Here is a 23,734-nt window from a genome sequence, read left to right on the forward strand (position 1 = left end):
CTTGTAATAAGGAACAGCAATAATCATGGGTGAATTTAACCTTCATATTGATTGGACAAAGCAAATTGGCCAGGGTAGCCTTGAGGAGGAATTCATAGAGTGTATCTGGGATAGTTTCCTTGAACAGTACATGTGGAACCAACCAGGGAGCAGGCTATCTTAGATCTAGTACTGTGTAATGAGGCAGGATTAATAAATGGTCTCATAGTAAAGGATCCTCTAGGAATGAGTGACCATAACATGGTTGAATTTCAAATTTAGTTGGAGGGTGAGAAAGTTGGTTCTCAAACCAGGGTCCTAAGCTTAAATAAACAAGACTACAAAGGTATGAGGGCAGAGTTGGCTAAAGTGGACTGGGAAAATAGACTAAAGAATGGGACGGTTGATGAGAAGTGGCAGACATTTAAGGAGGTATTTCATAACTCGCAACAAAACTATCTCCCACTGAGAAGGAAAGACTGTAAGAGAAGAGATAACTATCCGGGGCTAACTAACGAAATAAGGGAGGGTATCAAATTGAAAACAAAGGCATACAATGTGGCCAAGACTAGTGGGAGGCCAGAGAATTGGGAATTTTTTAAAAGCCAGCAGAGAACGACTAAAAAAATGATTAAGAGAGGGAAGATAGATTATGAAAGTAAACTAGCACGAAATATAAAAACAGATAGTAAGAGTTTCTACAGGTACATAAAAAGGAAAAGAGTGGCTAAAGTAAATGTTGGTGCCCTGGCGGATGAAACTGGGGAATTAATATTGGAGAACAGGAAAATGGCAGAGACGTTGAACAAATATTTTGTATCAGTCTTCACGGTAGAAGACACTAAAAACATCCCAATAGGGGATAATCAAGAGGCTATAGGTAGGAAGGAACTTAATACAATGAAGTAGTACTAGGTAAAATAATAGGACTAAAGGCAGACAAGTTCCCTGGACCTGATGACTTACACCCTAGGGTCTTAAGAAAAGTGGCTGCAGAGATAGTGGATGCATTGGTTGTAATCTACCAAAATTCCCTGGATTCTAGGGCAGACCCAGCAGATTGGAAAAACGCAAATGTAACACTCCTATTTAAATAAGGAGGCAGACAAAAAGCAGGCAACTATAGACCAGTTAGCCTAACATCTGTCGTTGGGAAAATGCTGGAGTCCATTATTAAAGAAGCAGTAGCGGGACATTTGGCAAAGCATGATTCAATCAAGCAGAGCCAGCATGGTTTTATGAAAGGGAAATCATGTTTGACAAATTTGCTGGAGTTCTTTGAGGATGTAACGAGCAGGGTGGCTAAGGGGGAACCAGTGGATGTGGTGTATTTGGATTTCCAGAAGGCATTCGATAAGGTGCCACATAAAAGGTTACTGCACGATAAAAGCTCACAGGATTGGGCTAATATATTAGCATGGATAAAGGATTGGTTAACTAACAGAAAATAGAGAGTCAGGATAAATGGGTCATTTTCCAGTTGGCAAACAGTGCCTGGTGGGGTGCCGCAGGGATCGGTGCTGTGTCCTCAACTATTTACAATCTATATTAATGGCTTGGATGAAGGGACCGAGTGTAATGTAGCCAAGTTTGCTGATGATACAAAGATGGGTGGGAAAGCAAATTGTGAGGAGGACACAACATATCTGCAAAGGGATATAGACAGGCTAAGTGAGTGGGAAAACATTTGACAGATGGAGTATAATGTGGGAAAATGTGAGGTTATCCACTTTGGCAGAAATAATAGAAAAGCAAGTTATAATTTAAATGGAGAAAAATTGCAAAGTGCTGCAGTACAGAGAGACCTAGGGGTCCTTGTGCATGAAACACAAAAAGTTAGTATGCAGGTGTTTTGGATCAATAATAATAGACCCAGGTTCGGGATCTGGATGAATGTTAAATAAGAGGCAAGACAAATGAAGTAAAGAATAAAATACCGTTTACTGAGAGAAAAGAAACATATTAATACAGTTTATGAAGAAAAGAGCAGTATGATAAGATGCAACAACGCTCACGGCCCTCAGCCCGTCAGGAACTCCTCAGCGACGACTGGTCTGGAGCCTTGGGGGTCCCGGCACCGCTCGCGAATCACGGTCCAAGGTGACGTTCAAAGAGCTACGGGACAGTGCTGTACCTTTATACTATCAAACAAACATACCATTGGACAAAACATGGGTGCATGTGGCTTATGGCCAACTCCTAATCTGTAAGGCCCTGGCTGCTTGTCCACAAAGCATGAGATCTTGAGGCGCCGACCGTCTAATAACAAGCTGGTGTGTATCCCAAGGTCGCTTCTCTCTCTCTCTATAGCAACAACATTCTACGGGGCATGGGACAGAGACACACTGTAAATATCTAAATATGATAATTAACCCTATGTGATTAACCCTATACAATACAATCCACCCTTGATATTTAGACATTCTAAGTAATATAATCAAGTTGAAGGCGTAATGCATCAGTTACACGTTGAGTATGCGCAAGCAATGCCCGCAATCTACACCTAAGAATACATACAAGCAGTAATAACGCGACGAGTAAAACAACGATAGGATGTATTAACAGCTTCAAAGTGGCGGATGTTTTTGGGGACCATCCGTAAAAGATGTCCCACCAATACAATCCACCCTTGATTGTCTTGCGTACGATCAGTGTAAGCTAACCGCCACCCTGTACGGCCATCCCATGCTGTGTTTGAGGATGGAAGTAGCAGTCACAGATAACGAGACACAGAGACTTGCCAGCATGAGTTGGTAAGTCGCCATTTTGGCAGAATTACTGTGGGAGGAATTATAAATATATTCATTTCAGCCTCTTTTAGTCAATTTACCCTTGTCAACACAGAGAGGAATATCTTGACCAGTCAGGAGCACCCAATAAGTGTTTCCTTCTCCTTTCGCTAAGATTTCCCCTGCTTGTAAGGGTTTCTGGGGGTACTGCACCCACACTTTTCCTCCTTCACAAACTGTGTCCTGAATCTGATTTTCTTTTTCAATAGTAGGGACACTAACTTTGCCTAACATGTGGCTTATGGGAGTTCCCCCCTGCTATGGTCGGTGATTCAGATTGTGCACTGCTTGTGGTAAGACCTTTAACTACCCTTGCAATGTGTTAGTGGGAGTTAATATTTTAATCTGTTGCTTAAGTAGTCCATTCATGCATTCTATTAACCCTGCAACTTACGGATAATAAGGTATGTGAAACATCCAATAGATCCCGTTGTCTACCGCCCACTGTTGCGCTGTTTGACCTGTGAAGTGCGACCCATTATCGGACTGTACTTCTGCTGGCTCACCGTAGTATGTGATTAAATTCTCCAGTCCTTTAATCGTACTTTGTTGATTCGCTTTAGTCACTGGATAAGCTATCAAAAGTCCAGAATAGATATAAACAGCAGTGAGCAAATATTGGAACCATTGTTGAAATGGTAAAGGTCCTACATAATCAACTTGCCATACTTGTGCTGGTTGAGTCCCTCTCTTAATATGGGCACCGGGTTGTCGTTGTCGGGGAAAATGCTTCACCTTTTGACAAATTTCACAGGTGTTTATGATCTGTTTAACACTGTCCGTAGTCAAATGTAACCCCCTATTTTGTGCCCATTGTATCGTACCCTGAATACCCAAATATTCAGATTTGTGGTGGGCCCACTTGCCTATGCCATATTCTTCCTCTTCCGCCTCTTTGACAGCCCGTACCAGGGCTATGTTATCAATGGTGTTATTATATTCAGAGGTCTTTGAAGTGTTTTTCATGTGAGCGTCCACATGATATACAGTTATTTTCATCTTCTGGGCTTTGGACTATATTTGTTCCCATAGGTACTTTCCCCACATGTCTTTCCTAGTTATTTTCCAGTTATGTTCATGCCAGTTTCGCATCCAGCTCGCCATGCCATTGGCTACTGCTCATGAGTCAGTATATATGTGTACTCGTTGCTGTTCCTCTTCTAACGCAAGGACTACAGCTGTTAGTTCTGCTATCTGGCTGGAGCCTCCCACGCCCTCATCATGCACAATTGTCTGGGTTTTTGGATTGAAGGCAGCGGCTCCATCGCTGAAGGCTGTTTTGCCAGACCGCTGAGCCATCTGTGAACCAGGTATGGCTACGTTCTTCAGGTGTTAACTGTTCAAAAGACACGCCCCAGGAGATCGGTGACTCTTTGGTTAAACTGACAGACGACTGCGTAAGTTCACTCTCAGCTGTTTGTGGGTATTCAGCTACATGCTCATGTAGTCGGGTGATTCCTTCTTTTCCTTTACTTGCTCTGTCTACGATATACCATTTCCAGCGCACTATGGAGCTTTGCTGCGCTCGCCCGACCTTGTGTGTCTCATTTTCTGAGAGAACCCAGGATAATATGGGTAGGTCTGGTCTTAAACTGACTTTGTCGTCCTCTGTCTGTCCTTCTGTTTCTATTAGGGCCCAATAACATGCCAATAATTGTTTCTCAAATGGAGTGTATCGAGTAGCAGCATCTGTCAATTTTCTAGACCAGAACCCTAACGGTATATGAGTGCCATGTTGTACCTGCCACAAACTCCATACTGCAGTATCATTGGTAACGGATACCTGTAGCTCAAAAGGTTGCCCAGGCACTCGTGGGGCTAGGGGTAAAGCTTGAGCTACGGCTTCTTTGGCTGCATCAAAAGCCACCTGCTGTTCCTTTCCCCACTCGAAGTGGGCCTTTTTTCGTGTTACGGCATACAGCGGTTTTAACAGCATCGTGAGGTGAGGTATGTGTCTCCTCCAGTAACCCAATAGTCCCACGACCCGTTGTGTCTCAGTTTTATTCGTGGGGGTGGCCATTTCTTGAATTTTATTCTTCACAGGCTCGGGTATGATGCGCTCACCCTGAGACCATTGAATCCCCAGAAACTGGACAGTCTGGCTAGGGCCCTGCACCTTCTTCAGATTTACCTCCCAGCCCCTGTCTCGCATGTGTTGAACTAAAGTAGCTAGGGCTTCTGACACCACTGCCTTGGTGGGACCCCTTATTAGTACTTCATCGATGTAGTGTGCCAGTGAGACATTAGGAGCCAAGGTGCACATGTCCAGGTCCCCGGGCCACCAATCCATGGCATAGGGTAGGGCTATGTCGGTAACCTTGAGGTAGGCGTTTAAACGTGTATTGTCTCTCTTCCCAAGTGAATGCAAACTGGTCCTGGGATTCTTCCGCTATTGGAATGGAGATAAAGGCATTGACCAGGTCGATTACCGCATACCACTCCGCACCTTTTTCAGACAGCTGCTCTGTTATAGTTACTACATCTGGGACAGCGGTTGCCAGGGGAGGGGCAAATTTGTTCAGTTGTTGGTCGTCCATAGTCATCCTCCAACTTTTGTCGGGTTTCTGCACAGGCCAAACAGGGCTATTGTATGGGGACACTGCATGTCTAATGATACCCGCCTCCAAGAGCGCTTGTATGGTTTCCCCTATTTCTTTGTGTCCCCCAGGTATTCGGTACTGTTTCATAGTCACTATACGCGATGGCCGTGGTATTACCACTGGTTCCCACTTTGCTTCCCCTGCAATCACAGTGATCGCCCGTATCCCGAATGAGAATCGCCCGAACGAGGTGTTGTGTGTGGTTCCCTTTAAAAGGTCCATCCCAATAATATGTTTCTTTACTGCTGATATTAAGACCGTTACCCAGCGCGGAGGCCCATTTCCCAACGCCATTCTGATAGTTGTTCGGACAGCGGGCGTTTCTGTCCCTCCGAACCCATTAATCATTATACGGGTCCCTGTGTGTTTCCTCGGATTTCCATGGATAATAGTAACTTCTGCCCCTGTGTCTAGTAAAGCAACATCTCTTTGTATGTTCCCCGCCCCCCCCGCCAATGTATCGCAATCGGAATGTGTGGCCTCAGATCCCCGGGAGCTTGGTTGATGTGGTTCTAACGGGGGGTACTCCCGGATCCCGGCCACACCCCTAGTCGAGGGGATTACTAGCCTTCCACAGCTCTTCTACGTTGGGGTATAGGCTAGCGGGAGGTGATTTCTCTGCATCCGCAGACTTATCGCTATCCAACTTAGTCTCCCTTACCTCCCTCCTTTCACCCTTCTCTGTTCCCGGGATGCAGTGTTGCTTCCACATAGAATACATCGCTCCTGTTGGGATTCCATCAATTTTTCCCTTGGGGACCTCTGCCTTCAGTAAAGCCGCGAACATGTCCCTCCGCGTAATTCTTTTTTTTGTCTTTCTTGGCCCTGTACCTTTCCCAGAGGTCAAACCTTGTCACTGGTCCCAATCCCCCTCTACATTAGCCATTCTCGACTCTCTTACACTATCTTCTGCATCCTCTAACTGTCCTAACAATAGGCAAGCGTGCCCCACCCGCTGCCCTTGGGCTGGTTCCAATAATGCGAGTAGCGCATCCCTCATCATTGGAGGGCCACTCTTCATCAGCCTGCTTCGCATTCCTGCCGTAAAGAGCTCCTGATCTGACCCCCCCATATGGTTGGTGATATAATCCTCCCTGTGTTGCCATGTTGCACAACTGTATCGCACCCTCCGCCATAGTATTCCAAGGTTTTACCTCCCTTCCCAATCAACGGCAGAGGGATATTTTTGCCGGACCCCTCTAGTAACCATGTCCCATAGTGAACTTGTGTCCTGGACATTCCGTAGCACTGCTGTGATATGGTGGTCCATAGTCATAGTCCCCATTTTTGTTAACTCTTCGGGGTTAAGTATTACGCCTGTTGCTCCCTGGTCCCAAATCCGGGTTAGCCATTCTGACAATGGTTCCCCGGGTTTTTGACGAAATCGAGACCCTATTTCTTGTAACTCACTAGTGGTGAAGTCACGCACCCCTCTCGTGGTTACCGGCTGTTCCCCATCTTGCTGTTTCGTCTTATTTGTCATAAGGGGTCTAGCTTTCGTGCTCGGAGCATATGGGGGAGGGTTTTTAATTTCCTCCCGTTCCCCCTCCCTCTCCATCTGTCCACTCATATTCTGAGTTAAAGGAGCACCAGATATTTTTGGTGCAACCACCACAATTTTTTCCAGCTTGTATACATTCCCCACATGATTCAGCATTGGCTTTTAAACACTCACTGGGGTCTGATTGAGCAAGTGCATACCACATGCAGCAGCAAATCAGTGCAATACAAAGGATATATTTCAAATCCATCTGTAATTTCCATGGTCTGACTTTCTTTTTATTTTGTACTGTCGTCAGACGGCATATTAAAGTTTCTGATTGTTCATTGACCTTGTCCGCCCGCTCTTGTGCAGTGCGGACCGCTTCAGTCAGGGTCGAGTTTTGACTTTCCAAAGCCTTAGCAGTTGTTTTTAATTGTAGGTTTTCTGCCTCACTTTGTTTACACATCGCCCTTTACGCCATCAACAAAATCCACCCCATTTGTGGGGGACTATTTTTCTCCTGTGGGAAGCCCGCTTCCTCCAGGAGAGACAGTACCGCGTGGGGTACGGCTCTATCTTTGTTCTGTTCCAATAACAGCGTATCCCCATGTTGCGGGGGTCCAAACCAGGCTAGCACCTTGGCAAGAGAGCCAAAACCCTCATCCCTCGTGTCCCACCGTGGTATTCTATACTTCTCTCCCACAAGAGGAGACTGCTTCTTGTCTTTTCTCTTAAACATTTTACCAGATCCTGTTCGTGACGCCAAAATGTTTTGGATCAATAATAATAGACCCAGGTTCGGGATCTGGATGAATGTTAAATAAGAGGCAAGACAAATGAAGTAAAGAATAAAATACCGTTTACTGAGAGAAAAGCAACATATTATTACAGTTTATGAAGAAAAGAGTAGTATGATAAGATGCAACAACACTCACGGCCCTCAGCCCGTCAGGAACTCCAGAACGACGGCTGGTCTGGAGCCTTGGGGGTCCCGGCACTGCTCGCGAATCACGGTCCAAGGTGAAGTTCAAAAAGCTACGGGACAGTGCTGTACCTTTATACTATCAAACAAACATACTATTGAACAAAACATGGGTGCATGTAGCTTATGGCCAACTCCTAATCTGTAAGGCCCCAGCTGCTTGTCCACAAAGCATGAGATCTTGAGGCGCCGACCGTCTCATGACAAGCTGGTGTGTATCCCAAGGTCGCTTCTCTCTCTCTCTATAGCAACAACATTCTATGGGACATGGGACAGAGACACACTGTAAATGACTAAATATGATAATTAACCCTCTGTGATTAACCCTATACAATACAGCAGGTACAGCAAGTAATCAGGAAGACAAATTGAATGTTGGCCTTTATTACAAGGGGAATAGAGTATAAAAGCAGAGAAGTCCTGCTACAACTGTACAGGGTATTGGTGAGGCCACATCTGGAGTACTGCGTACAGTTTTGGTCTCCGTATTTAAGGAAGGATATACTTGCATTGGAGCCTGTTCAGAGAAGGTTCACTCGGTTGATTCCAGAGATGAGGGGGTTGACTTATGAGGATAGGTTGAGTAGGTTGGGCCTATACACATTGGAGTTCAGAAGGGTGAGAGGTGATCTTATTGAAACATATCAGATAATGAGGGGGCTCGACAACGTGAATGCAGAGAGGATATTTCCACTCATAGGGGAACCTAAAACTAGGGGACATAGTCTTAGAATAAGGGGCCGCCCATTAAAACTGAGATGAGGAGAAATTTCTTCTCTCAGAGGGTTGTAAATCTATGGAATTCTCTGCCCCAGAGAGTTGCGGAGACTGGGTCATTGAATATATTTAAGGCGGAGATAGACAGATTTTTGAGCGATAAGGGAGTAAAGGGTTATGGGGAGTGGGCAGGGAAGTGGAACTGAGTCCATGATCAGATCAGCCATGATCTTATTCAATGGCAGAGCAGGCTCGAGGGGCCAAATGGCCTACTCCTGCTCCTATTTCTTATGTTCTTATGTGAGCACAGTGCCTTGTTCCTCCTGTAGCTCCAATCCTCACTGCCGCGCAATGTTGTGCAGAGCGCAGCACCCCATGAACGTTCTGGAGACTCTGGCTGGTGAGTACTGAAGGACACCACCAGATCTGTCCAGGCACCTGTGGGAAGGCAGCCAGAGACACAATCCTGAGTGCCCACTCATTCTGACTGGCGTCATCACAGGCGAAGTTGGCGTAATTGCTGGTTGTGGCAAACATTCCTGTGACCTGCCTAATGCATTTATGTGAAGCCAACTGGGAGAGCTTCGATATGATTCTGGCAGTGCCCTGGAAGCAAAAAAAGTTGAGGGTTGAGGTCACTTTTACAGCCACTGGTAACGTATGCCCACCAGGTCCAGCAGGAAGCAGGTCTTCTTGTCGGAGGCTGCAAATGTCTGACACACTGCAGGCTCTCCCTTCTGTTGCCACCACCCCCTTCTCTGCTCACCACCTGCAGGTCTCTCCACAGCAAGTTCTTGCTGCTGCTTATGGTCATCTTGCTCCTTGTCCGAGGTTCAAATAAGGTAGTCATGGTGTCACCCATCCTGACCTGAGTCTCAAAACCTCTAAAGTGCAGAAACTAACCTCTCACCACAAGGACAATGAACAAACTCTTTCCTAGTGCTAGGTAAGAAAGCAGCCATGTGCACCGAGTATTTATTGCTGTAGTTACCTGAATTTCAGCCCCATGAATTACCAATGTGTTCTCACATTGGCTTCAAGTTCGAGTTTCAAGAAGCCCAGCAAATCTCTGGATGCATTGTTAAATTCAAATAAAGTTGAAATATCGCTACAATGGAGTGATTAATATATTTAAATTTGTAACCCATCTCTCCGGAAGTTTAAAAAAAAAAATTGTGCATGGGATGCGGGCATCACTGGCAAGGCCAGCATTTATTGCCCATCCCTAATTGCCCTTGAGAAGGTGGTGGTGAACTACCTTCATGAACCACAGAGGGCAGTTAAGAGTCAACCACATTCCTGTGGGTCTGGAGTCACATATAGGCCAGATCAGGTAAGGACGGCAGATTTCCTTCCCTAAAGGACATTAGTGAACTAGATGGGTTTTTAAGACAATCCGGCAGTTTCATGGTCAACATTACTGATACTAGGGGACCAAAATTGCCCCCTGCTGAAAACGTGGTGCAACTACCGTGTTTCGACTGTTTTTACCACAGTGGAAGATGTGGTGGCCTCTTGCGCGAAATTCCGCTCTTTGGCTTTTTTTTTTTGAGCGGCCCGTAAGTCGGTCATAATGGGGGCAGAAATGCGGCGGTGAGCGGAAGTTTGGTAAGTAGAGGGCCAGAAGTGGGGGGCGGGCAGAGTGTCTGCCGCTGTCACTCATCAGCATAGTGCTGATGACGTCATCACATTGGAGCGTCACCACGTCTCTCACCTTCCCTTAAATGGGAGGGCCGCTGCGAGATCTGCAATTCTTTAAATTAGGTCCACTGGGCCACGAGGGAGAGTTTCGTCTGGGCCAGTGGCCTTGCACCTAAGCGGGGGTGCCAGGCTGCCTGTTGGCAGCCCAGCTGAACCCGGGAGCATAATTGTCGACCAGACCTGGCAGTCAGCCGACAAAAAAGGATATGATGGTGGTCGTGGCAGTAGATCCTCCCCTTTAATGGCAGCAGCACTGCCATTTTACAAGCAGTCCAAGCATAATGCATTGACAGAAAAAGCTATCAGTGGCATTGAACGGCGGCAGCAAGATTTTCTTCACAGAATTTTGTGGGCGTGGGGAATATTGGCGGTGCGCGCTCTGATGAAGCAATTAGGACAGATCGGGAGCAGCGGAGCGGTAATGGGGGGAGCGGGTCACTGCCAGGATACCGCAGCAGTGGAATTTAAAAAATGTCGCCATTTCCACGAAAAATCGGCGGTCATTCCACGCCGCTGCATGGCCGCTGATTTCCGGCGGTAACAGGCCTTAAGGGAAGGGGCAACTTCATCTCCTAGCTTTTTATTCCAGATTTATTTAATTAAATGAATTTAAATTCCACAGCTGCCATGGTGGGATTTGAACTCACATCTCTGGATCATTCGTGCAGGCCTCTGGATTACTAGTCCAGTAACATAACCACTACTGTATCCCATAACCAGCTGAACGTGCCCAAGTTAGACACGGAAGTCGGTGCATTTGAGCTGACTTCAAGACGCAAAGGAATTTTTGGCCACTTTAAACCCCCACCCACATCTATGCTGCTCCATGTTAAAATTCCCTCCATTGTTGGAGCAGATGTGGATGGAGATTTATTCTATTTGCGCTGACACAGCATTCCCAAATGGAAAGTGTTCCAATCCCAGGACTAACATAGCCTCCCTAGATATGGGATAGGTATTCAAGTATTGGGTAAGAAACATGTCAAAGAGGTACCTTTAGCTATGGGCAAGTTCCAGTTGAGGTCACAGGAGATAGAGTTGCCGAGAATATTGACAAATGAAGGATTAAGAATGCAACCCTTACGTTGAGAATTTTTCTTCAAGTTTTTCAAAATAAAGTATCATTTTTATTTTGCTGCTTTTTAAGAGGACCGACAATGTGCTGGGAATGAAGCACTGTGTACCCAGTGACAGAACACAAGCCTGTTAACTATTTTGGAACAACACTGATTGCTGCAGTTTTATATTCCTCTTGGACTTCCTTTACAACTGGCTACAATTTAAGACAGACAATTTCTGCTGATTATAGTGTGGCATTTTGCATTCTCCACACACTCTGCTCTTAGAGCACTTCCAAGAAGCCATTTGACAAGTTAAACGATGATGACTGTCCCGAACAGGCTGTAATTCCTCATAGGTCTACCCTCGCCGTTACAGCCTATAATGTGCATATAATGTGATAATGAGTCAACTAATGCTGAATATAAATCATATAAGGTCAATTAAAACCGACACCAGCGAGATTGTTAAAAATTCCAGTTCACACTGATCAATAGCTCATTTAAATGACTGCAAAAACAAAACTGTGAAAGGAAGACTCTGTTGAAGAGAACTGAAAAAAGGCTGTTTTGTTCAAATTTGGACATATATTGGCGAACATTTGTTAAGGCGGATGAAGAAATATTGGAGTATTATTTTCTGTATGGTATTCTTTAGCTACCAATACAGTACAACTATGCAGCTTAATGCAGAAGGGTGGTGGGGCGGTGGATTTAACTTGTAGCAGCTTTCAGGAAGATGCGATGTGCTCACCCGATGCCATCGGTGGGAGGCCTGGGGGATTTTAACAGCCTGGACACATTATTATCTGAACGCGTTGATGACGGCAGCCCACCCACTAGCAAGGCGGGATTTCCTGCGGGCCTCCTGCTGGCTATTTAAGAACATAAGAAATAGGAGCAGGAGTGGGCCATTTGGCCCCTTGAGCATGCTCCACTATTTAATAAGATCATGGCGGATCTGATCTTGGGCTCAGCTCCACTTCCCTGCCCGTTCCCCATAACACTTCACTCCCTTATCGTTCAAAAATCTGTCGATCTCCACCTTAAATTTATTCAATGACCCAGCCTCCACAGCTCTCTGGGGCAGAGAATTCTACAGATTTACAACCCTCTGAGAGAAGAAATTCCTCCTCATCTCAGTTCTAAATGGGCAACCTCATATTCTTAAATTATGCCCCCTAGTTCTAGATTTCCCCACGAGTGGAAACATCCGGTCTGCATCTACCTTGTCACAGCCCCTCATTATCTTATATGCTTCAATAAGCTCACCTCTCATTCTTCTAAACTCCAATCAGTATAGGCCCAACCTGCTCACCTCTTCATCTCAGGAATCAACCTAGTGAACCTTGTCTGAGTTGCCTCTAATGCAAGTATATCCTTCCTTAAATAAGGAGACCAAAACTGTACGTATGAATGCATACTTCAAGGGAGCTTACATTCACATTGCTGAAATTTGTTCTGTGGCTTCTCTGGAAATATCTGATTGGAAGCTATTGCTAAAACAGATGCACGAGGCAGTGAACTCTCACAACATCACCTCCACTGCTGGAGGTTTAACGTCTTTCGGATGAGACGTTAAACCGAGACTCTCTTGGGTAGACGTAAAAGATCCCATGGCACTATTTCGAAGAAGAACAGGGGAGTTATCCCCAATGCCCTAGCCAATATTTATCCCTCAATTAACATCACTGAAACATATTGGGGCCGAAATTGCTCCCCCCGTCCGAAACGGGATGCACACACATTTGACCGTCCGTTACCGCCGATATGGATGCAGTGTTAGTAAGATAGAAATTGCCCTTTTTCGGGTCCGAAACGGAGCAGAGTGTTAATGCCCGGTGGTAATGGCTGGTTTCAGTGGTGTGCCTCCGGAGTGGAGTTTGGAGCGCGAAATTCCCCTCTTATCCATTTCATGCAAACCATCAAGCTTACGGTGCAGTTGTTCCCTGGCCTTCTTAAAGGGCAGGTTTTGCAGCTGTGTCTTGAGTTTGTCTTGACCTTTCTTTGCACAGGATGCCCCTGTCCTGGAAGCTCTGGGCAACAGGGCATGGAGCATCTGACTGCTTTCATCTCTGATGCCTTCCAGAGTGTGGCTGCTGTCATGCAGTCCCAGCTGGAGGCTACGCGACATCTGACTGCTGCCACTGCGGCTGGATCCCCCGGGGGCCTAATGGTGACATCACATCCCGCCGACCTGTGCTCCAGCAACTTGGTGGGGGAGGTGGGGTGCTGCCCCGAGGGAATGGCGCTGGCTCCTTGGACCAGGATATTGATGTGGGCTCTCCTGTTCACAGCAGCCCTGAGCTGAGACCTGCCACTCTGCAATTGCTGCCATCCATGGCTTCGCCCCAGCCACTTCCGACTGAAGGTGCACAGAAGGATGGGGCCCAGTCTTCAGCCGGCCTTTCCAGGGCCAGAGCTAGTCGAGGGCGTTCGAGAAGGACATCTGCAGCTTCCTCTATACACACACACAAGCCGCTTTCCCAAAGCCATGAGGCAGCCACAGGGGAGACACTGCGGAGTACTGTAAGGATAGGTCTGCATAAGAGGGGTAATAAGGAGTTGGACAAGGGTGATAATGGATGATGTGAGTGTTTTTGAGGCCCAATGTTTGGGTTGTAATAAATCTTTATTTAGTGTTTAGAATTTGTGATCAGGTCATCTCAGTCTGTGGGAATGGTTTGCGAGAGGGCTCTCAGGTTGGCCCATGGAAATGGCCAGATGCGGGCTTAAGTGGGCATTGACTTATGTGAAGTGGGCAGCTATGAGTTGGCGATTTGCTTCCTTTCCAGGGTTAGGATGGAGACGCCGCCTCCTGCATGGCTGTCAACCCGCTTCCTGTTCCTCCTCCTGAGCCTCCTCCTCCTGTTCCTCCTCCTCATGTGCCTCCTCCTCTTCCTCCTGCACTACTGCGTCGTCCTCTAATGGTTGCGCCCTCATGATGGCAGGGTTGTGGAGCATGCAGCAGACCACCATAAATCTTGAGCCAAGCTCAGACGAATATTGCAGCACACCCTGAGTGGTCGAGGCATTGGAACCTCTGCTTCAGAAGCCAATAGTGTGTTCGATTATGACCCTTGTGGCCGTCAGAGTCTCATCATAGGCCACCTGCCCATCAGTTCTCGGGTTGTGTAGAGGAGCCATGAGCCAAGTGCTCAGCGCGTTGCCCTCATCACCCAGCAGTCAGCCGCTATGTTCACTGGGACCAGTGAAGACACGTGGCACACCGCTCTGGCGCAGTATGAATGAGTCATCGGTGCTGCCAGGATACCGGGCATCCCCGTGCATTATCTTGTGTTGTGGTCACAAACTAGTTGCACATTGAGGGACAGGAAGCCCTTGCGGCTTCTGAATTGCTCAACAGCCTGTTGTGGTGCCCTGAGAGATACATGGGTGCAGCCAATCACCATCTGGACCTAGAGAAGCCGCAATGTGCATGAATGCAGTATGGCGCTCCAACTGCTGCTCCCTGGTCATGGAAAATGAGATGTAGTCGGCCCACCTCCCATAAAGAGCATCTGTGACTTTACGTATCGCCGTGTGGGCTGCAAACTGGGAAATGCTGCAGATGTCCGCAGTGGCAGCTTGGAACTAGCCTGTGGCATAGAAGTTGAGGGCTATAGTGACCTTCGATGCCACGCTCAGGGCTGTCCTCACCCGTGTTTGTGGCTCCAATTCTGGCTGCAGGATATTACAGAGCTCAGTGATGATGTCCTTCCGGAATCTCAATCTGCGAAGGCATTGATCATCACTCAGATGTGTGTATGCAAATTGCTGCCGGGAGATCCTTCGCCCTCTCGCCCCCACTTCTGTGTGGCCATCTTGCTATGCGAGGTAGCTCATTGGCTGCTCCCTGCTGCTGTTCTGCCTCCTCCAACTCTGCAGGCTGCTGCTGCCCAGCACCTGGCTCTACTGCAGGCTGCCTCCTGGGCTGCTCGCCCATTATCTGGTGGGGGAGAGGGGTCGGTGTACCGGACTCTCATCCTTGGTGGAGGCCCTTACTGAGGACTTTTGCGTGGCACCTCTCTTGCTTGCCCTCTGTGGCCATCTCCCTGGCCCTCTGCATGCTGGGCCGCCATGATTGCTGCAGCCCTTGCCCGCTGTCTCTGCAGCCGTTGCCCCGGTGCTGCCCTCTCCTCCGTGCCTCGGTGGCACGCACAATGTGCAGGGGGTGTTGGCCTGCCAGCATTGCCCTCATCTCCAAGGCCTCCACAAGCTCAGTCTCCTCGAAGTGGCCTCCCTGCTCTGCAGGTGGAAGGCGCCTCCAGCACTGGCAAAGCAGTGCGCACGGTAGCCTTACACTGCTACTTAAAGAATGTAACAAAGTCGGCGACAATAAATATAACTAATTCACCAACCCTTTAAGCCACTGTGACAGTCTGAATCACCAACGATGGACCACTTGAAAAATCCTACTCTTGGCACAGCTGAGCAGCCGGACGACTTTTTAAGGGGAATTGTGTTTCCGGCCCGGGACCTCGGTGGTGCACGCAGTGATGACGCACTTCGGAGTGCTGTCCGTCACCACCACGGAAGTGGGGGTGGGAGAAGAGGTTCAGTGCTGCACACCGCGGCTAAGCCACATCAGGGCAATATCAATCCCAGCGGCCGTTTCACAAAAGTTCGGCAGCCACTGGACTCCGCAGCGTGGAGATGCTAACGGGCTTTTCTCAAAGGGACAATTTTGGCTCTATTATCTGATCATTATCACATTGCTGTTTGTGGGAGCTTGCTCTCGCAAATTAAACTACCGCGTTTCCCACATTGCAACAGTGACTACACTTCAAAAGGTACTTCATTGGTTGTAAAACACTTTGGGACGTCTAGTGATCGTGAAAGGCACCATATAAATACAAATCTTTCTTTCATTTTTAGGATCTTGAATCAATTCAAAAAATACTTCAGGGACCTGACCAGAGCCGCAAGGGTGAGTACAGGTCTTCATAACTCCATTTCCCAACATTATTCCTGACAACAGCACTCCCGGTGCCAGATCGACCCCCAGCTCCCCCCCCGCCCCCTCTCTTCACCACCAGCAGCACTCAGAACATTTCCCTCCCCTGCATCACAATCTTCTCCACCAGTCACACGGCAACATAGTACCATCAGTCCTGCTTATTCCAATCATACACTGCCTGCTTGCTGCCTTCACAACTGTCACTAACAGCATTCTGTACCCACCTGATAGCAAAGTCAAACAATGACCTCCTCCGATAACTGATTTTTCATCACAGTCCAGCCGCCTTAATTCCATTGAGCACTTACTCACCCTGCATGCAGCTTCCCTCTTCTTCCTCTCATATGAAGAAACCCCACTCGGATTCGCATACCTTTTCATCAACTGCTAACTGATTCTCTTTTCTCTCTTTCTGCAGTACAAAATGGCTCATATTGCAAGGGAGAAGAGCTGGGGGAGGACCTTCATACTGATGGAGCAGACAGCCTTGGAGATAATAGTACCATCCAGAGTGAAGAGCATCAGAGATGGCGAGGCTGGGGGAAACACCAAGGATGGTTCCTTCAATTCTTCAGAGCTGTCACAATCATCATCATCATCATAGGCAGTCCCTCGGAATCGAGGAAGACTTGCTTCCACTCTAAAAATGAGTTCTTAGGTGGCTGAACAGTCCAATACGAGAACCATAGTTCTGTCACAGGTGGGACAGATAGTCGTTGAGGGAAAGGGTGGGTGGGACAGGTTTGCCGCACACTCTTTCCGCAGCCTACGCTTGATTTCTGCATGCTCTCGGCGATGAGACTTGAGGAGCTCAGCGCCCTCCCAGATGCACTTCCTCCACTTAGGGCGGTCTTTGGCCAGGGACTCCCAGGTGTCAGTGGGGATGTTGCACTTTATCAGGTAGGCTTTGAGGGTGTCCTTGCAGCGTTTCCTCTGCCCACCTTTGGCTCGTTTGCAGTGAAGGAGTGCCATGTAGAGCGCTTGCTTTGGGAGTCTAGTATCTGGCATGCTAACAGTGTGTTGGGAGTCTCGTGTCTGGCATGCGAACAGAGTCCACACTGTTCGCGTCTGTCACAAGTCCAACCAACAGCTACCACCTCTGCAATGGCTGCATTCTTAATCCTATTACCTTTATTGAATGTTCCTCAATATATCCTGTACCCTAAATGGAACTCCGACATCTCTGCCATAGCTAAAGATGCCACTTTAAAATACTTCGGGGCTGAAATTGCCCTCCACCGGAGCTGGGCCCACCTACAAATTTATAAGGATTCCATCCGCCCCAATGCATGGGGCGGACAATCTGGAGAAATTCAGGTCTTTGTATTTTTTTTGGAGTGGGGCGGAAGTGGTGTCATCATCAAGGTGGAAGTGGGGGCAGGTCGGAGCAGCTGTCGCTCAGAGTCATCAGCGCCGCGTTGCTGTGTCATAACGTCCTTCCCTTTCAGTTAAAGCGGAGAGCCGCTGTGAACTCTGCAGCCACTTTAGTGGCAAACACTGGGCCACCAGGGAGGGGTTTGGCCATGCCAGTGGCCTGGCACCCAAGAAGGGCAGACACGCTGCCCAGGCACACACAGCTTCCTGCCAGGAAAGCGTGTCGGGGGCACCGACCGGCGGTCGGTCCACTTCAATGGGGCAATTTCCCACGCGGGGCAGAAAGGGGTTTGCCACTGGTCGGTGGGGCATCCGCGCGTACCCGCCAGGGTGGGAGCACGGGTGGCGCGGTAGCGATTGCCGCTGGAAAACCCAGCTCAGGCAATTTAAAAAATGGTCCTTACTCCGCACTGACGAGGTGGAGATTCATTACTGACCCATGGCCACCACTTTGAGTCTGTCATGGCTCTTAAAGAAAGGGGCAGTTTCGCCCCCTCAATCTTTTAGGTCCACCTGAACTGGTGTCTAGCAAATAGGGTTTAACTTTAGCATCTCATCCAAAGGAGCGGCAGCTCCAACAGCACTGCACTCCCTCAGGGTTGTTAGCCCAAATTCCATGCAAAAGTGCAGTATGAATCCACAATTTTCTAACTTAGTAGCAAGTGTGCTACCATTGCACCAAGCTAACATTAATAGATTGAATGCAGAAAAAGATTGTCATCTGATGAGTGATCCTCCTCTCACCACTGGAAGACAGAATATGTCAAAAACGGGCTGCCAATTGGTTATTGTCCATTTTGCACTACCTTCAAAGACAAATTTAATCCCCTCCAGCAAGTGACCTTTTGGTTATTGATACCTTGCTGTTGGGGTGTGCTTGGAAAGTGTCTCAATCACAGTATGTCATGCTTTAAGGGATACAAGATGAAATAAGTGATCGGAAGGCAGCACAGCTGGATTGGCCACAGTCATCATGATGTCATCATCCATAGCTACAGGCCCTGGCAAACCTACCTGCCAATGACTGTGGGGTTACTCGGACTGCTTGTCAACAAGGAGCCGGTTGTTGAGCTATGCCATCTGCTGCAAGGATGCCTGCAGCCAACCTGCAACATGGGATTGGCACTGTCAGTAACAGGTAATGTTACTCAATTTGTTTTGTCTTTGCCACTTGGCAATCGAGCATAGACATCAGCCAATGTGCTGCATGCGGATGTGTGAAACAGCTGGCAGTTGTATCTGTCAAATAAGCCAACTATTTTATCGCCTTTCCAACTGACAAGCAACAAGCTCATGACACAAAACCCAATGACTCACACTGTTGTATTTCCCAAATGGGTCCTTAAGTAGTCAGTGGTTACATCACCTTTCACTAGCACCACTTCCTCTTCCTTTTCCTCACCTGTGCCATGTAACTCACCCAGTGCTACCTCCTCACGCTCACTACCTGAAGCCTTGGGGATGTGTACAGCTGTGCTGGCGCCTGCACATGCTGCTGAGAAGGAGATAGAATGGCAGCCTGATAGCACCGATGGCACCCTTTATGTTTTGGATCCACCCAGGATTACAGATATCGCTGAGATATTCAACGTTCCTCACTGCATCTCGCTGCATCCTGGGATCCACACTCAATGCTATGCCCCACCACATGCACGCTCTCGACCTCTCTCTTCAGCAGCACCGACTCACTCTATCTCTAAGCTGTCCTGGTCCGCAGTTCCATTTCATCCTTTGCCTCATTCGGCGCTTTAACCAAAAACTTTTTTCCTTCCTTTCAGGTGTCAAGGATCGTACACTTTAACAATTCTTGGACACCAACGCCCCTCCGGAACCTTCTTCCCCTACACTTCCCTCTGATCCCATCCCTTCATCCAATTTTACCACCTGCCATGTTTTCACTATCCCCTCTGACCATCCCCTCTCTGACCCTGAACAATCAGTCCTCAGCACAGGCTTGAGTTTCATCCCCTTACGCCCCAACCTCAATGAATTTCGAGCTCGGCACGATGCTGAGCTCGTTTTCCACCGCCTTTGCCTCCGTGCCCACTTCTTCGGCCAGCAGTCTTCCCCCTGCACAGCTGACCCGTTTTCAGATTTCTCGCTCTACCTGGACCCCTCCCTCTGGCCTCTTACCCTTTTCATTTCAAACTGCTGATGGGACATCGGCCATCTCAATTTCTCTGCTCCCCTCACTCATTCCAACGACCTCCCCATCTGCTCGCTCAGATCCAACCCCAACCTTGTCATCAAACCTGCTGACGAGGGTGGTGCTGTTCTTGTTCGGCGAACTGACCTCTACCTTTCAGACGCTAATCGCCAACTCTCTGACTTTAATCTACACATAGATTGGGCTTACCAAACTGGTAGCAATACAGTGGAGGAGGATTTCCTGGAGTGTATTAGGGATGGTTTTCCAGACCAATATGTCGAGGAACCAACTAGAGAGCTGGCCATCCTAGACTGGGTGATGTGGAATGAAAAATTAGCAATCTTGTTGTGCGGGGCCCCTTGGGGAAGAGTGACCATAATATGGTAGAATTCTTTATTAAGATGGAGAGTGACACAGTTAATTCAGAGACTAGGGTCCTGAACTTAAGGAAAGGTAACTTCAATGGTATGAGACGTGAATTGGTGAAAATAGACTGGCAAATGATAATTAAACAGTTGACAGTGGATAGGCAATGGCAAACATTTAAAGATCACATGGATGAACTTCAAAAATTGTACATTCCTGTCTGGAGTAAAAATAAAACGTGGCTAACAAGGGAAATTAAGGATAGCGTTAAATCCAAGGAAGAGGCATATAAATGGGCCAGAAAAAGCAGCAAACCTGAGAACTGGGAGAAATTTAGAATTCAGCAGAGGAGGACAAATGGTTTAGTTAGGAGGGGGAAAATAGAGTATGAGAGGAAGCTTGCTGGGAACATGAAAACTGACTGCAAAAACTTCTATAGATATGTGAAGAGAAAAAGATTAGTGAAGACAAACGTAGGTCCCTTGCAGTCAGAATCAGGTTAATTTATAATGGGGAACAAAGAAATAGACCAGTTGATCAAATACTTTGGTTCTGTCTTCACGAAGGAAGACACAAATAACCTTCTGGAAATACTAGGAGACTGAGGGTCTAGTGAGAAGGAGGAACTGAAGGAAATCCTTATTAGTCGGGAAATTGTGTTAGGGAAATTGATGGGATTGAAGGCCAATAAATCCTGAGGGCCTGATAGTCTGCATCCCAGAGTACTTAAGGAAGTGGCCCTAGAAATAGTGGATGCATTGGTGATCATTTTCCAACAGTCTATCGACTCTGGATCAGTTCCTATCGACTGGAGGGTAGCTAATGTAACGCCACTTTTAAAAAAAGGGGAGAGAGAGAAAACGGGAAATTATAGACCAGTTAGCCTGACATCAATAGTGGGGAAAATGTTGGAATCAATTATTAAAGATGAAATAGCAGCGTATTTGGAAAGCAGTGACAGGTTTGGTCCAAGTCAGCATGGATTTATGAAAGGGAAATCATGTTTGACAAATCTTCTAGAATTTTTTGAGGATGTAACTAGTAGAGTGGACAAGGGAGAACCAGTGGATGTGGTGTATTTGGACTTTCAAAAGGCTTTTGACAAGGTCCCACACAAGAGATTGGTGTGAAAATTAAAGCACATGGCATTGGGGGTAATGTACTGATGTGGATAGAGAACTGGTTGGCAGACAGGAAGCAGAGTGTCCAGATAAACGGGTCCTTTTCAGAATGGGGTGCCGCAGGGCTCAGTGCTGGGACTCCAGCTCTTTACAATATACATTAACGATTTGGATGAAGGAATTGAGTGTAATATCTCCAAGTTTGCAGATGACACTAAGCTGGTGGCAGTGTGAGCTGTGAGGAGGATGCTAAGAGGCTGCAGGGTGACTTGGACAGGTTAGGTGAGTGGGCAAATGCATGGCAGATGCAGCATAATGTGGATAAATGTGAGGTTATCCATTTTGGGGGCAAAAACACGAAGGCAGAATATTATCTGAATGGTGGAAGATTAGGAAAATGGGAGGTGCAGCAAGACTTGGGTGTCATGGAACATCAGTCATTGAAAGTTGGCATGCAGGTACAGCAGGCGGTGAAGAAGGCAAATGGTCTGTTGGCCTTCATAGCTAGGGGATTTGAGTATAGGACCAGGGAGGTCTTACTGCAGTTGTACAAGGCCTTGGTGAGGCCTCACCTGGAATAATGTGTTCAGTTTTGGTCTCCTAATCTAAGGAAGGATGTTCTTGCTATTGAGGGAGTGCAGCGAAGGTTCATCAGACTAATTCCAGGGCTGGCTAGACTGTCATATGAGGAGAGACTGGATCAATTGGGCCTGTATTCACTGGAGTTTAGAAGGATGAGAGGGGATATCTCATAGAAATATATAAAATTCTGATGGGGCTGGACAGGTTAGATGTGGGAAGAATGTTCCCAATGTTGGGGAAGTCCAGAACCAGGAGACATAGTCTGAGGATAAGGGGTAGGCTATTTAGGACTGAGATGAGGAGAAACTTCTTCACTCAGAGAGTTGTTAACCTGTGGAATTCCCTGCCGCAGAGAGTTGTTGATGCCAGTTCATTGGGTATATTGAAGAGGGAGTTAGATATGGCCCTTACGGCTAAGGGGATCAAGGGGTATGGAGAGAAAGCAGGAAAGGGGTACTGAGGTGAATGATCAGCCATGATCTTATTGAATGGTGGTGCAGGCTCAAAGGGCCGAGTGGCCTACTCCTGCACCTATTTTCTATGTTTCTATGGGGCCAAGTTTCGGCCTGAGTTGCTCCTGTTTTTTTGGAGCAACTGGTTTAGAATGGACTATCTTAGAAATTGCAATTCTCGGCATTTAGTTTGCTCCAGTTCTAGTCAGTTAGAACAGTTTCAGTTTGGAACAGAATTTTATTTTTTAAAAGGGGGCGTGTCCAGCCACTTACGCCCGTTTTGAAAGTTTAGGCAGTGAAAACTTACTCCAAACCACCTTAGAATGGAGTAAGTGTAGATTTTTGTACGCTCAGAAAAACCTTGCCTACACTTAGAAAATCAGGCGTAGGTTACAAATCAGGCGTAGCAAATGCGGGGGGTTTAAAGGGAAGTTTACAAACATTAAACACTTCAGTTTTACAAAAAGAGCCATCATCAATAATAAATGATAAATACATTAATAAATCAACCAATAAATCAATCAAAAAAAATTAATAATTTTTTTTTGTTGAATAAATCAATAAGTAAAACATTTTCTACTTGCTGATTGCAGCACCGGGAGCCCTCCAACAGCGTGCTGGGACGCCCCCCCCCCCAACCAAGTGTGTCTCTGTCAGTGTCTCTATCTGTCTCTCTGTCTGTGTGTGTCTCTCTCACTGTCTGTCTGTCAGTGTCTGTGTTTCTGACTGGAGGGCAGGGGGAGGGGAGGGGAGGAGGGGGAAGGGGAGGCGGGGAGGGGAGGGGGAGGGGTGGAGAGGAGGGGGAGTGAGTGGGGGGTGTAGGGGGGTGGAGAGGAGAGGGGATGTGAGGGGATGGAGGGGGGGTGAGTGGGGGGAGGGGGTGGGAGAGGAGTGGGGGGGAGAGAAGGGAGGGGGGGAGAGAGAAGGGAGGGGGGGTGTGAGGGGATGGAGGGGGGTGAGTGGGGGGAGGGGGTGGGGGGAGGGGGGAGAGGAGTGGGGGGAGAGAAGGGAGGGGGGAGAGAGAAGGGAGGGGGAGAGAGAAGGGAGGGGGGGAGAAGGGGGGGAGAGAAGTGTGGGGGGAGAGAAGGGAGTGGTGGGGGGAAGAGAGAGAGAGAGAGAGAGAGAGAAGGGAGAGAGAGAGAGAAAGAAAGAAAGAAAGGAGAGGGAGGCTGAACGGGTCGGGCCCAAGACTTCGAGCTTAGACTAACCGGATTGACAGGTAGTGGCATCGGATCCGTGGTCCGGGGGGGTCGGGAGCGCGGGTCGGTCGTTCGGGAGGGGGTGGTCGGTCGGTAGCGGAGGTTGGTCAGGGGAGGTCGGGAGCAGAGGTCGGTCGGGGGGGGGGGTGGCAGGGGGAAGGTCGGGAGCGGAGGTCGATCAGGGGGTGGGGGGGTCGGGAGCAGAGGTCGGGGGGGGCGTCG

Source organism: Pristiophorus japonicus, chromosome 1 (assembly GCF_044704955.1).
Source record: "Pristiophorus japonicus isolate sPriJap1 chromosome 1, sPriJap1.hap1, whole genome shotgun sequence".
In the NCBI taxonomy this organism is placed as follows: domain Eukaryota; kingdom Metazoa; phylum Chordata; class Chondrichthyes; family Pristiophoridae; genus Pristiophorus; species Pristiophorus japonicus.